The sequence below is a fragment of the Stenella coeruleoalba genome (genome assembly GCF_951394435.1).
Source record: "Stenella coeruleoalba genome assembly, chromosome: 19".
In the NCBI taxonomy this organism is placed as follows: Eukaryota; Metazoa; Chordata; class Mammalia; order Artiodactyla; family Delphinidae; genus Stenella; species Stenella coeruleoalba.
The window spans coordinates 34,721,838-34,737,465 of record NC_137165.1 but is presented as its reverse complement, the minus strand read 5'-3'; the positions used below and the strand labels follow the sequence as shown (position 1 = coordinate 34,737,465).

Sequence of the window (15,628 nt, the reverse complement as noted above, 5' to 3'; positions counted from 1 at the left end):
ATGACACCAACACATTCACAGCCACAACAACTTTAATAAGGAACCTAAAGAAAGTCGTATGTGCATACTGGAAACACAACACAGACAGCCAGTCTCTCAGCCCCACAATTAACTCCATGGGAACTCTAAATCACTCTCCTACTCTCCTCTTAATACTGGGTATCCCACCGCATGCAATCAAAGCCTAAATCTGTATCTTACACACAGACTGAAGAATTTGCATTGGATCTTAAAGTCCCACGTGAGAAGAAGCAATGGATTTAAAAGTTAAACACTAAAGAAGGAGAATTTTAAATTACAATAATAAAACTAGATATCATCTCTCCTACACAAGTGCTATATACAGGGAAACAGCAACAGAGATTAAAATTCCAAAAATCTTCTGAGAGGGACTTCCCTGGTGGCACAGTGGTTAAGAATCCATCTGCCAATGCAAGGGACACGGGTTCAAGTCCTGGTCTGGGAAGATCCCACATGCCTCAGAGCAGCTAAGCCTGTACTCCACAACTACTGAGCCTGCACTCTAGATCCTGCGAGCCACAGCTACTGAGCCCTCGTGCCACAACTACTGAAGCCCACGCGTCTAGAGCCCACGCCCCGCAAGAGAAGCCACCGCAATGAGAAGCCCGCGCACCGCAATGAAGAGTAGCCCCCCCCACCGCAACTAGAGGAAGCCTGCGCACAGCAACGAAGACCCAACGCAGCCAAAAATAAATAAATAAATAAATAAATAATCTTCTGAGAGAAATCCAAGGGAAGACACTAAAATAAACTCCTTCCTGCTTATCACCTGTCAATAACACAGGTTTGACTTTAAAACTTGTTTCTTCACAAAAATAAGTAATCATTTTGTAGGTAAGGCATGGGAGCAATACAGATAGTTCATCAAGTTAAACAGCCAAAGTCTGTGGGAGGATAACGAAGGAGGGATAAATTCCTACGAAAGTAGTTCACTCTCTAATTGTCATTTGTTTATGTAAGTAGGCACTGGAGGAAGCACAACAAATTTGTAAAAATACTCATTTCCATATAGGACGAACCTTTATTGCAAAAGGGAAAAGGATATCTCAATCGCAAATAAAAAACCTCCTGTGATGTTTTCTCATTTGCTTATTTTAGACATTATTACTACAATGGCAATTACATTTAAAAATGCGGGGACCAGAGGCCTCTGGTTTATTATCACTAGAAAACAGCAAGCTATTTCTCTGCCCTGTTTATCTGATTGACTCCCAACATCTTTCTGGCAGCCAATCTATCAGTTTATCTCCCCTACTTCATCACAGTCACTTCTGGCAGCTAAATACAAGATCCAAATCCAGTGTTACACAGACATACGACACAGGAACCCTATGTAACACCGCTACTCTGTAAACAGCTGCCCTTAAGGCTAAGCCAAAATGGGCTCTGGTTCCTAGTCAGCATCCTGTCAAAAGCAAGGTTAGGGGAGGTGGGGGCGGGGGGGAAGAGGTTAACAAAAAGAATCTTTTTTTCTTTTAATAAAAAAGAAGAAGAGAAAACAAAATAAAAAAGAAGGAAAATAATGGGATCACTACATCTCATTGCCCTTACCTTGTTCCAGCCACATAAGAGATAACAGCCACGATTCCTGGTTTTCCTAATGATCTCTGATCCCTTGAGACTGGGGCCATCACGGCCACTGGGAAGGAGCGCTCAGGGAAGGCTGCCCCAGCACAACGTGGGAGGCTGGAAACGGGAGCCGCATGACCGCAGTGGGTCTGTTACACTCGCAGTGGTCTCTGCAGTTCCAACACCAAGCTGGTGCAGCATTTACTCTCAAGCACCCTGTGTACTTTACATATTCTGGGTTGCATTTTCACTACCCAAGTGTCTCACAGCTATTCTTAGTCATTCATGGTTAGGAAGAGAGTTTTATTGGTCTATCTGGCCGAGTCTAGTTTATTCAGTCCAATGTTTCAGAAGACCCTGTTGTGTGCAAGGCAAGAATAAGAAAGTAGCAAGAAAATAAGTAAACAAATGCTCCTCGTGGCTATTGCTATTCCCCACAGCTCTATCACTGGGCTTAAATTTAATTAGGAAAAATGCTTTCAAAAAAGTTGCCGAATAATGAAGTTTTAGGGATACTGCTGAAGAACTTAGCTTTGCTTCTCAGTTCAATTTTCAAAGCTTAACTTTATGACCAAACATTTCCATTAAAATTCCAGTTTCTGTTAGTTTCTGGAGCTTTTTATTTCAACAATAATGATACAATAGTCCTAATTTTCTATGTGATTTGGAAAATGGAGAGATATATGAAATATTTTTGTTCCAGTCTGTTATAATTCCTCCAGAGAGTCAATTCAGAAAGGCTTGATTGTTTCTCTAGTTCTAGGGGAAAATCATAGATGTAGTTGGGTTTCCAGGCCAGCCCACAAAAACCTATTTAACCCATAACAACATATGCGAGGAATGGCACCGACAGTACTATTCAGAATCGAATCAACATTTATAATACTCTGCCTGGAAAAATGCACGCCAGAATCAGTTAAAAATGGCAGTTTGAACACATTAGTCTATCTCTTCTCCCTTCTCAACTCCTCTAAAAGACAGTAGAGGGAAAAAAATAAATGTATTAACCCGCAAGAAAGAAGAGAAAAGGGAGGGCTAAGGAGAGTAGCTTTTCACAAAATTTTCAAAGACAGTCAGGAGATGAAGGAGTAAAAGGAAGTTATCACCCAAATGTCCAGAGGGAATAAAGGTGAGGGTGGAGCTAGTGAGGCCCACAGAATCCCTGTGAGATGAGCTCTTGGCGGGCAGTTACCCTGAAAGGTGGAGAAGGGGAAGGGGGCAGAACCATGGGCCTTCTCCATTATCCCACACAACCAAGTGACTACCCCACAGGGAGAAAAGAAGCTTTATTCTCTGCAAAAACTGAGCCACAAAAGTTCCAAACTGAGAGATGTGAGGCACGGAAGGCTGAGATGGGGCATAAGGGAAAGGCTCGATGCTCAACTCTAGGACCTTCTGTCTCCTTCCCCCACCCTCTACACAGAACACTAGCACCATGTGTAAAATTTCCAAGGCAGGAGAGGAGAGGAGCCTTTTCTGGAGAAACTGCATGGTCGCCCCCTGTCTCCCCGGAAAATAAGATTTCCAAGTTCTAACAACCAAGACATTAGTTCACAGCAAAATTATATATAAAGGAGCCAAAAAGCTCTGCCCAGGTTCCAGAGATACTTTTGAATGCCTTACTCTGAAACACGAAGGGACAGTTAAGGATCACCAACATCTGAGGAAAGCCTCAGACACAGACCAAAACAAACAGAAAAAAAAGGGACTCAAGAAAGCAACGCAGAGAACAAACGAAACAAACGCACACAAAAAAAAAGAAGAAAGAAAAAGAAAAGAAAGAGAAAAGAACTCACGATGGATGACCTCAGAGAAGTGAGAGAAGACACATTTCCACAAGAACGGGATGCTATGAGAAAAGAGTAAAACAAGAAATTAAACGCAGAACAGAAATGTTTAAAAATTTCAATAGAATAACTGGAAGATAAATGTACAAAAATCTCTTAGATATAAAACAAGAAGGCCCAAAGATGATATCCCCTTGATTATTTGTGAGAAAAGAAAGAAACTTAGAGGATAATCCAGAATGTCAAACACCTGCCTAACAAAGGCTGGGAGAAAATTATTAATGAAATAATTTTAAAAACTTCCCCAAATCGAAGGACAAGAATGAACCCACCACAACCTAGTGCAACCTAGTGCAATGAAAAAGGACCTTTTGTAAGATACATCATCATGAAATGTGGAACTCCAGAAGCAAAGAGAAGATCCTAAATGGTTAGAGGAAAAATAGGTCACATGTAAAGAGGGTGACCACATGGCCCCAGCTACCCCAGAGAGTCCTGGTTAATGCCTGCTGTCCTGCTATTCTTTCAGGCTAGCACCTCAAGGGTTCTAGTTTTGACAGTGAATTATACAGTCACCCTAAATATTAAGGACTGTAAATCTAAATGGGATTAGACATCTCAATAGCAATAACAGATGCCAGAGGACAGCAGAGCAAGGCCTTCAAAATTCTGAGGAAAATAACTTTCAACCTCAAGTTCCATACACAGCCAAAATATTAACCAAGTATGAGAGTTACATAAAGCATTTCACATAGGCAAGGACTCAACAATTTACTTTCCACACGCTCTTTCACAGGAAGATGTGCCTCAGTAAAATGAGAGCACACGGCAAGAAGGACGAAGACAGGAGATGTTAGAAAACAGGTCTACCTCAGGAAAGAAGTGAGGCAAGTCCCAGGACTACAGATGGCACAGCCCCAGAGAGCCTGTTCCAGAAAGGAAGAGTCCAGGGAGCTCCAGGAGCAAGCGCTCCAGGAGAAAGGGGGAAAATGATAGGTTAAGTACATCTTTTAAAAGCGGGTATTATTCACTCTAGGAAAAAACAAATTTGTAAGGAAATGTAATCACAGTACATCACTTGTGAACATTTATTTCATCATATATTGGAAACAATTGTTTTCACAAAACTGCGACAATAAGTACAAGAGAAGAATGGAGAACTGAAGTATTGGGAGTGAGGAGGGAGCAGGGCCTCACTACCACAATGGGAAATCAAGAGAGGATTTCAAAAATGATGGACATCAATAAATCAACAGTCATATAAACACATTATTTAAAACCATGCAAAAAAAAAAAAAAAAAAACCATGCAAGTAGGACTTCCCTGGTGGCGCAGTGGTTAAGAGTCAGCCTGCCAGTGCAGGGGACACGGGTTCAAGCCCTGGTCCGGGAAGATCCCACATGCCGCGGAGCAACTAAGCCCATGCGCCACAACTACTGAGCCTGTGCTCTACAGCCCGCGAGCCACAACGACTGAGCCCGTGTGCCACAACTACTGAAGCCTGCACGCCTAGAGCCCGTGCTCCGCAACAAGAAAAGCCGCCGCAATGAGAAGCCCGTGCACCGCAATGAAGAGTAGCCCCTGCTCGCCACAGCTAGAGAAAGCCCACGTGCAGCAACAAAGACTCAACACAGCCAAAAAATAAACAAATAAATTTATTTAAAAAAAAAATCTCTTACGAATATTTTTCTGTTCCGTAAAATAAAACATGAAAACATACTAGAAATAATACAAATAACATTTATTTTGATTTGCTGCAGATAATGCCAAACAACTGTTTATAACTTTATTGAGCTATAATTCACTTACCATACAATTCACCCATTCAGAGTGTATATAATTCAGCACTTTCTAGTAAATTCAGAACTGTGCAATCATATTTAATTTTAGAACACTTTCATCCCACCTAAAAGAAACCCCATACTAGCTGTCATCCCCAGTATCCACCAGCCACATACCCCCAGTAGCCCTAAGCAACCACGAATCCTTCTGTCTTTATAGACATGCCCATTCTGGACATCTCATATAAAGAGGATCATATAATATATGGCCTTTTATGACTGGCTTATTTCACTTAACAGATTTTCAAGCTTTATTCACATTGTAGCATATGTTGGTACTTCCTTCCTTTTTATGGCTGAGTAACATTCCTTCGTGGATGCTGTGGCATCGTCCATCGCTGCATGGAGCCACAGATGCAGAAAACAAGCTTACGGTCACGATAAGCGGGGGGTGGCGGATAAACTGGGAGACTGGGAATGACACATACGCACTACTATATATAAAGCAGATAACTAATAAGGACCAACTGTATAGCACAGGGAACTCTACTCAATACTCTGTAATGGCCTATATGGGAAAAGAATCTAAAAAAAGAGTGGATAGATGTATATGTATGACTGAATCACTTTGCTGTACACCTGAAACTAATACAACATTGTAAATCAACTATACTCCAATAAAAATTCTTTAAAATTTCATGTTTGTAATAAAATTGATCAGAGTATTTTTGTATGATGTGCATAAAAAAATATTCCTTTGTATGTATATACCACATTATGTTTAGCCATTCACCATCGAGGGACACTTGGGTTACTTCCACTTTATGGCTATTATGAATAATGCTGCTATGAACATTCACGTACTACTCTTTGCGCGGACATATGCTTCCATCTCTCTTGGGTTTATACTTAAGAGGAGAATTGCTAGCTCATGCAGTTAACTCTACATTTAACATTTTGAGGAACTGCCAGACAGTCTTCCAAAAATGCTGCATCACTTTACCTTCCCACTACCAGCATACGAGGGGTCCAACTTCTCCACATCCTTGCCAGCACTTGCTATTACCTGCCTTTTTCATTATAGCCACCCTAGTGGGTGTAAAGTATTATCTCATTGTGGTTTTGATTTGCATTTCCCTGATGGCAAATGAAGTTAATCATCGTTCTGTGCTTACTGGCCATTTGCATATCTTCTTTGGAGAAATGTCTATTCAGATGCTTTGCCCATTCTTTAATTAGGTTGTCTTTTTATGATTGAGTTTTAAGAGTTCTTTATATACTCTGGATACCAGTCCCTTATTAACGCCCATTCTGTGGACTGTCATCGAAGTTTTTAACTTTGATGTGGTCCAATTTTTTCTTTTGTCATTGGTGTATTTGGTATTGTATCTAAGAAGCCACTGCCTAACCCAAGGTCATGAAGATTTACTCCCATGTTTTCTTCTAAGAGCTTTATAATTTTAGTTCTTGTATTTAGATCTAGGATACAGTTTGAGTTAACTTTTACGTGTGGTATGAGGTTGGGGTCTGACTTCATTCTATTGCATGTGGATATCCAAAATGCACCACTTGTTCAAAGACTATTCTTTTTTTTTTTTAAACAGCTTTATTTTTTTTTATAGATTTACTTTTATTTGAATACATTGTTTTTTGTGCTTTCTTTTTGTCTGCGTTGGGTCTTCATCGCTGTGCATGGGCTTTCTCTAGTTGCGGCAAGTGGGGGCTACTCTTCGTTGTGGTGCGTGGGCTTCTTATTGCAGTGGCTTCTCTTGTTGCGGAGCACGGGCTCTAGAGTACAGGCTCAGGAGCTGTGGCGCACGGGCTTAGCTGCTCCGCAGCACGTGGGATCTGCCCAGATCAGGGATGGAACCCATGTCCCCTGCATTGGCAGGCGGATTCTTAACTACTGCGCCACCAGGGAAGTCCCTTCAAAGACTATTCTTTTCCCCATTGAATTGTTTTGGCACCCTTATCAAAAATCCAAGTAATTTTTAAAGCATTTGGTTTTATAGCCTCATATTCCCTGGCTTTCTGAATTTGTAACACAGTTACTGACTCCTACCTCTCAGGTTTCCATGGTTCATAGCCACAGATGCTTGAGATGGAAAAAAGGTTGGGGCAACCCTGTATGTAACTTACTTAGCCTCGCCGAGTCAGGATTTTTCAAACTCCCTCCCCAATACATAGAGAGCACATGAAAGAAGGGCAGTCAACCCCTCTTACATGTGTTTCAGCCCCTCCCTTAATGATAGATATAAAAAGTGGCTTCATAAGGCTTGGGTTTACTCTCCCCTCAGCTTCCTCTCTAGCTCCCACAAGAATTCTTAGTGAAGAAATATTTCTGCTCTAACTCCTGCTTTACTACCCGTTTTTTTTTTAGTTCTCAGATCTCCAGTCTTTCAAATTATACCCAAAAGGAGTCATTTGCAATTTTCATACTATATTTGAAGCATACAAAAGATAAATCCACATATACTATATTGTCCACACCTATAGTATAAAATCGCCACAAGGTGACCCACTGTCCGTAGGTAACTATTTTTTCTCTGTCCCCTTTGCACATTGCCCAATCACTCCTCAACCAACTCTGCACCACCCAACAGTTCTGGCTCCATTATTCTACTGAAACACCTCAGGCCCAGGTCTCAAGATGCCCGTGTCTAATGAACATCTGTCACGACTCAACCTTCTAGACTTCTTGAAGCAGCAAGTGACGCTGGACATTCTCACCTTCCTGAAACACCCTTTTCTTGGCATCTTTGAAGCACCTCCTTCGTTTTACGCCATATTCAGCCAGCTCCTCTACCCAAACATTAAATGCTAACATCCCTCAAGACTCAGTTCCAAGCTTTCTTTCTTTTTTTAATTAATTAATTTACTTATTTATTTTTGGCCGTGCTGGGTCTTCGTTGCTCTGCGCAGGCTTTCTCTGGTTGCAGTGACCAGGGCCTACTCTTCATTGTGGTACGCGGGCTTCTCATTGCGGTGGCCTCTCTTGTTGTGGAGCACAGGCTAGGCTTCAGTAGCTGTCGCACGCAGGCTCAGTAGTTGTGGCTCACAGGCTCCGTTGCTCCGCAGCATGTGGGATCCTCCCGGACCAGGGCTTGAACCTGTGTCCCCTGCATTGGCAGGTGGATTCCTAACCACTGCGCCACCAGGGAAGTCCCAAGCTTTCTTTTCTTCTCACTCCATATGCTCCCCGCCAAGAATTTCATTCTATTTTCAAGGCTTCAATGACCTAAGAGTTATCCCTGGAATTCCTTTTCCCTTACACTCAATATCTAATCTATCTCCAAGACTTATATATGTGATCCACCAATTCATGAACCTGTCTATTTTTCTCTGTCTCCATTGCCTGTACCCTAGTATAGGCTGTTATCATCTTCATTCACTCCATAAACATTTAGCACACTGGGGAAGCAATGAAGAATGAAACAGACACGCTCTCACCTGAGTTAGTGTAGCGGGCTCCTGGCATCTGCACCTGCCCCTCCTTCATTTTGTTCTGCTCTGTACAGTCAGAGTAATGTTTTCAAAATGCACGTACGCCAGAGTATACAATTCTTATTGCAGCCTAAAGGCCCCTTTACCTACCTCTCCAGCCTAACCTTCCACCTCGGTGCTCCAGTCCCACCAGCACTCCTTTTGTACCTGAAACGCTCCCAGGCTTGCTCCCACCATGCAGCCCTTTTTTGGACCTGCAACTGCTTGGAACATGCTTCCCTAGCCATTAACCGGCTTACATCCCACCTTCTCTCCTCATTCGCTAATTCTCAGCTCAACCACCTTTTCCTCAGGAAAGCCTATCTTAACTGCACCCCTCTATACATATTCACATGATGTTCTTGCTGTACTTAATTTACATTTTACTAGCGGATTACGTGCCTATTGTCTATTTCCTCCACTGGCCGACTGTCTACCTCACAGAGCAGAGAATGTATCTGACTGCTCACCACTCTATCCTGTCCACTGGCCATAGAAGGAGCTCAATAAATATACATACACACAGAGGGGGAAAAATTGCTTCTGGCAGAAAATACCAAATTTTTGTTTATTTACCACACACACACACACACACACACACACACACTCCTTTTGTTTTTAAACAAAAGAAATACCCTGCCTCTAATCCAGAGCACCACTACCTACCCAAGCAACTGAGGAACCGCCTTGTTTTTATCACTACCGATTACCAGCACCTCCTCCTCCTGAAACAATATTCTCCTTCTCTCACAACTCACACAGGGCCTAGAGAACTGGGTGGTTTAAGTGGGTAGGAATTACCCTTTTTTTAACCATCCCAAGAGTACCTGAATTAACAAAAACAAAAAACTATTTAATCCAAATGAATGGAAAGATCTTAAACACCTCTCATTATTTTACTGTTAAAATGATGTAGATCTAGCCTCCCTCTTGGGTCTCATTTCCCAAAGGAAAAACTCGGTTCTTCTCGGGAAGAGAAGAGAGGAAACAGATCTTTTGTGCTTCCTCTAACCACTCCCCCACACCGTGACCCCTTCCTGTAGTAACTTCAAGTTGGTTTTTTACTACAAGAAAGGTGTCTTGACATCTTTATAATAAAGATCTGAATTAATTTCAGTATAGTGTTTTCTATTTAAATATCTTTTATCTATGAAATAGGTTTGTCAAATCTCAGTTGCAGGTTTCCATCTCCCATTTTCTAAGATCCATGCTTCCGGATATGAGCTTTCAATTCCGTGAGTGAGTGCGCCCCATGGTTCAATGTAACTGTAAACATTTGCCAATGAGTCCGTAAAACGCCAGGGCTTTGGAGTCTGACACATCTGGGTTCCGAATTCCAGCTATGCCCGTTACTAGCTGCGTAGTTTGGGACAAGTTATATGACCTCTCTGAGTGACACTCAGTTTCCTCATAATAACTGTACCTCAACAAAGTTGATCTGTGATTTTAAAAGATGATAAAAGTAAAGCACTTAGCAAAATGTAAGTATTTCAATAAAGAGAAATACTGTCAACATCAGATAACGATACTCATCAGATAATCACAAAATGCAATTTGGGACAAAAAAATTCAACACCTTCCAGAGCTGAATCACGACAGCTGCTAACAACAACAATGAACAAGTACAGTAATTCAATGTTTCTTTCTACTGGTTGTCAACAGTGGATAACAAATAAGATATGAAATGAAGGAAAAGCAGAGTGGAAGGAAGAAAATGTAAAAAGCACAGAAGATTCACAAAAAATAGTGAGTCAATACTTGCAAAGTAGGCTATTACTTGCAGAGCTTTCCCAAACTAGGCCATGCTAAATTGGGGCAAAAGCAATGCTCTCCCTTATCATTTATTCTATTAGGACAACTAACTGCTCTTCCCTTTCCATGACCTGTGACCACACCCCCACCCCTGCTCCCACAATCCCCTCCTCCTCAGCCTGCCCCTCAACCTCACCCTCCAGATCACCCTCTCTATCCTTTTGCAAGGGCCTGGATCAAACGCCATCTCCTCCCGGCAGCCTTCTCTAATTCTCCCAGACTGTTATTAATCTCTCCCTCTCCTGAATTCTTTATCACTCCCTGGCCAAGCACTCTGGTTGTCTATGTTCATGTCGTCTCCCGTGCTTGGCTGTAAGCGTCTTGTAAGCAGGGTACGCTCTCACTCAAATTCTCTCCTCCCACAGAACTCCGCGCACAGCCTTGTACACAGTGACTATTCAATGATATTTCTAAAAGGAAAGAGTTGAGTTCTAGATATTGTGATCAAAGATGAAAAGCACCCAACTTCTGCAGTGGCAAGTACAATATTTACCAGAATAATAACACAGGGAAGAATGGAGGGAAATCAGGGTGTATGAATAAAACCGAAGTGCACCTTACTACTGAAGTTATAGATAACCCACCTTTGCTTACTAAAATCAGAAAATGTACAGCTAGAGGCTACCACTGAAAAAGTCAGCCTAACTCCGCCTCACTGTCCTTGGTCTCTAAGGATTTGATTAGTTTTTCCACTTTCTGATTCAGTGCTGCCTCGTGCCTCCACTCCAGAGCTGGCGCTAAGGCCTGTGATTTGGAAGGGATGATAAATCCATTCACTGAATAAAGTCACACTGTTTTCTCAGCACAGTTCAAAAATATTTCAAAGCCCATGATATTTCACTTGGCTTGGCCATTTGGGTTAAAATTTATTAGTCGAAACAGAAAACTTTCTCATCAGACCCCATACGTTCCATTAGGTGTGATATATAGTGTCTCCCAATGTCTAATTATTAACTAGAAGTGTAAGTAAATCACTATCAGTATTAGGCTCTAATGTGTGAAGACAGAGTAAGAATTAGGCAATTCGACTGCTAAAGAACTTCTTTTTGCCAATTTGCTTTTCCTTTCTTTTTCCTACACGTAGAAAGAATTGTACAAGGACTAAGTGACTGCATTAAGCCACTCTTCCTAATCTATACCAAAAGTAACAATGTGCCAGGAGTGCTATTGTTTAGAACTTCCAACAGCCCCCATTTCCAGTATTCTGTCCCTTGGTCACCAGGCAGATGTCCTGGTGTGTGTGTATATATATATTTATTCTATCTATAAAAAAGGTGAGGAGAGGGCTTATATATCCTTTGGGACACCAGCTCAATCACTGACTATTTCTGGGCATTCTTTGGCAATGATTCTTTTTTTTTTTTTTTTTTTTACAATCACTGCTAAATAAACATTTTTAATATAGTAATGAGTCAATAAGGGAACCGAACCAGATTCAGGACTGAAATAATGCAGTTTTCCATGAAGATATCAAAGCCATATTTTTCACCTCAACCTCCAACATTTCACGTAGGTTAAGGACGTCCCTCAAGCATCTCTAAGCCCTCAGTCCTCCAACTTCTAACTCATGGCATTCTGCATGGCACCCAACTTCAGGAAAGACTGAGACGCCATCCTTCCGGGGAAACACAAGGCCGGATCCAGGGCTCAAACCAAAGCCTCAGGCAGGGGGTCCGCAACCCACTTTGGGAACCCCCAAAACTCTTACGCCCTAGACTCTCAGGAGGCCTGCTCAGGCCTGCAGAGGCTGACCGCAGCCCACCCGCCGCCGTTCAGTCCCAGAGGTACGGGCTTGGGGCTTCCCACCGGCAATGATTCTTTTAATGAAAGAATACAAACAATATATCGTTTGTACCGAAAGAATAAAGAGGGAGTCATTCAGAACTAGAGAAGATCTTACTAAAAAGGATTCACAAGTAAGAAACCAGAAGGGCAGTACTAACTTGTATTCTGTAATTATGTCCTTTAAGGATTAAAAGCCCAGCTGAAACAAACCTCAACCTCTCTTTCCGTGATTCAGACTCCAATAATTCTTCAGCCCCACCAGGATCGATAACCCATTGATCCTGCCACCTTTTCAGCATGCCTCCTCCTCTCCTCACATGCTCCCTTCTCTCCTTACTCAGGTGCACGTGATTCCACAGTCCATCAGGATAGTCACTCCTGGTCAACATCCTCGACTCCCCTGCACGCTGTCCCTTTGTCATACAGATTCACAATCCCTTGAGGATTGATGTGTCTTGGAATCCAGAACTTTTTCGATTTGGGGGAACGTGATACAGTGTATATACCATAAATGTCCCAGTGAAGCCTGGGGCAGCAACCCGAAGTCAAACACATTAATATATTTATGCACGGGGCTTCCCTGGTGGCGCAGTGGTTGAGAGTCTGCCTGCCAATGCAGGGTACATGGGTTCGTGCCCCGGTCCGGGAAGATCCCACATGCCGCGGAGCGGCTGGGCCCGTGAGCCATGGCCGCTGAGCCTGCGCGTCCAGAGCCTGTGCTCCGCAACGGGAGAGGCCACCGCAGTGAGAGGCCCGCGTACGGCAAAAAACAAAAACAAACAAACAAAAAAAACCAAAAAAAAAAAAATAATTAAAGACAACACAGTCCATGGGGGGAAAAAACCTAGTATAACCAAAGCTGAGTTCCAGATTTCTCCTCCAAACTAGCTTCTCTCACTGTTTTTCCCCATCTCAGTAAACAGCAACTTCACCTATCCAATTGCTCAGACCAAAACCCTTAAAGTCCTGGACACCTCTTTCCACACTCCACACACAATCCATCAACCAATCCTGTCAGTTCAACTTTCAGCATAAATTCAGAGTCCAACCACTTCTCAGCAGTCCCTCCAAAGCATCCTAATTCCAGCTACCACCATCCCCTACCCAGACTATCATGAGGGTCTCCTATTTCCTGTTTGCCACCCTGCCTCCTTAGAGTTTATTCTCAACACAGTCCTCAGAGTGATTCTTTAAAAATATTAGTCCAATCTTGTCACTCCTCTGTCCAAAACCCTCTAGTGGCTTCCCATCTCAATCACAGTGAAAGCCAACGCCTTACAGTGGCCTACAAGGTCCTTCAGAACCTGGCCTCCCATTACCTCTCTGGCTTACTCTCCTATCCCACTCTTTCTTACCTGCTCACCCCAGTGGCACTGGCCTCCCCGATTTTCCTGGAACATGCTAGCCTCCGCAATGTCTCAGAGACTTGGCACTTCCCATTCCCTTTGTCCCCAACGCTCTTCCCCCCAATACCTACATGGTTCTGTTGCTCGCTGCCCTCCCGGCTCTGCTCAAATATCACCTTATCCCCGGACCACCCTATGTGAAAACAGTAACCATCCCATCCCTACCCTAGACCCCCTTCTTTCATCATTTTCCACTGCAGGGTCACACTATCATCCTGTCTCTAAGCTAGAATGAATGCTCATGAGGGCAGGACTTGGCTTTGTTCCAGCCCCTAAAAGAGCTCCAAGAGACCTTCCTGTGATGCTGGGAATGCTCAGTGTTTGCACTGTCCACTGAAGTGGCCACTAGCACATGTGGCTGCAGCACTTGAAATGTGGCTAGCATGACTGACAAACTGCATTTTCAACTTTAATTAATTAACTACAATTTAAGTAGCGACACGTGGCTAGCGGCTACTGCATTAGGCAGCACAGCCTAGAACAACAGTTACTCAATAAATGTACAGTAGGTACTCACATATTTGCTGAATCAATTAATGGAAGAAAGAAATCTGAAGGCTTTTCTTCTCCTTAACTTTTTATTACAGAAAACTTCAAAACTACACAAAAGTTGGCTACAGCAAAATGAACCCTCAAATACCCATCACCAACCTGAATATGCTCTTTTTTTTTTTTTCCTTTTTTTGGGGGGGAAGAAGGAAGGATTTATTATTACTTGCAGCGAGTAAGGAGAAGACCAGGGATCTTTCCCAAAGCAGTGTCTCCCTGAATGCTCTTCTTCTTCTTCTTCTTCTTCTTTAATATTTATTTATTTATTCTGGCTGTGCCAGGCCTCAGTTGCGGTGTGCGGACCGCTTAGTTGCGGCCTGCGGGATCTAGTTTGCCGACCAGGGATCGAACCCGGGCCCCCTGCATTGGGAGCACGGAGTCTAACCCACTGGACCTCCAGGGAAGTCCCCTGAATGCTCTTCTAGTCTGAAATAGGTTTCAGTGGATACCGGCATCTCAATACTGGCTTCTAACAATGACTATATGCCTGGAAAATAGTGAATTTATACTATTATCCAGAGTTTATATCTAACAGCATCTCTTAGAGTCTTTTACAGGTTATTGAGACATGACTTTAGGAATTAGATCAGGTGTCTGTTGAGGGAAAAACCTGTGTGCTAACGAATGTCTGAGGCACAGTTGTGATAAGACAACACTAGGCAACTACATGTACGTTTTTATATCAAGGACCTGATTGCTCTCTTGCACCATTTATTTTCTCCACTTAAATTTTACCAAAGTCATACTTTTCAAGAGGAGCTGTGTGACTATACAAAATTGAGGAGAATCTTGCTCTTGTTAGATGACACAAATTCCTTGGGCAGGGGTTTTCTCTTATTAGTCTTTGTAAACCTCGCATCTGGTACAGCAGTTGTTAAGTGAATGAAGTTCATAATTGCACAAAAGTGGTAACATGTGAACTGTCAGAATGCAAACAGATACACTGGATCTCCAATTTCCTAAACAGATACAAATCTGAAAAGGAAACGCTCAAGTGGATTTTTAAGTGTGTCAGATCAAAAGGCGGCAAAATACGCTAGAAAGAAAATCAAACTGGGAACAAGAGCACATGGGTTTCAATGTCCTAAATGAGGTGATCGTATCCCAGTCACTTACTTCCTCTAGGCCCTAGTTGGTAAAAAGTCAGTTTGGCATTGATGATTTTCAAAGACGCTATCTAACTTTACAGCAACTAGGTTCTATTCTAGATCTACAATACACATACATATTTTAAGATGCTTATTAACTTCCCCTTTCTATGCTAAGTCATGGTCCCTATAATTTACTTTAAAGGAGCTATACATTGAATATAATTTCACAAGGAGACTTCATGCCCACTTTAGTAAACATGTAGTGTTCCCCATTTCTAAAGTGCTAAATTCTTTACTTGGGTCTACTAAAATACTGCTAGAGTGCTGTGTTTAATTTACACTCA

General features: G+C 42.4%; 1 protein-coding gene across 1 annotated transcript in view; it reads right to left on the bottom strand.

Annotated features, from left to right (window-relative positions):
• AATF (apoptosis antagonizing transcription factor) overlaps positions 1–15,628 on the bottom strand; it is a 99,469-nt gene that overhangs the window by 35,717 nt on the left and 48,124 nt on the right. The gene's annotated exons all lie outside the window — the stretch shown is intronic.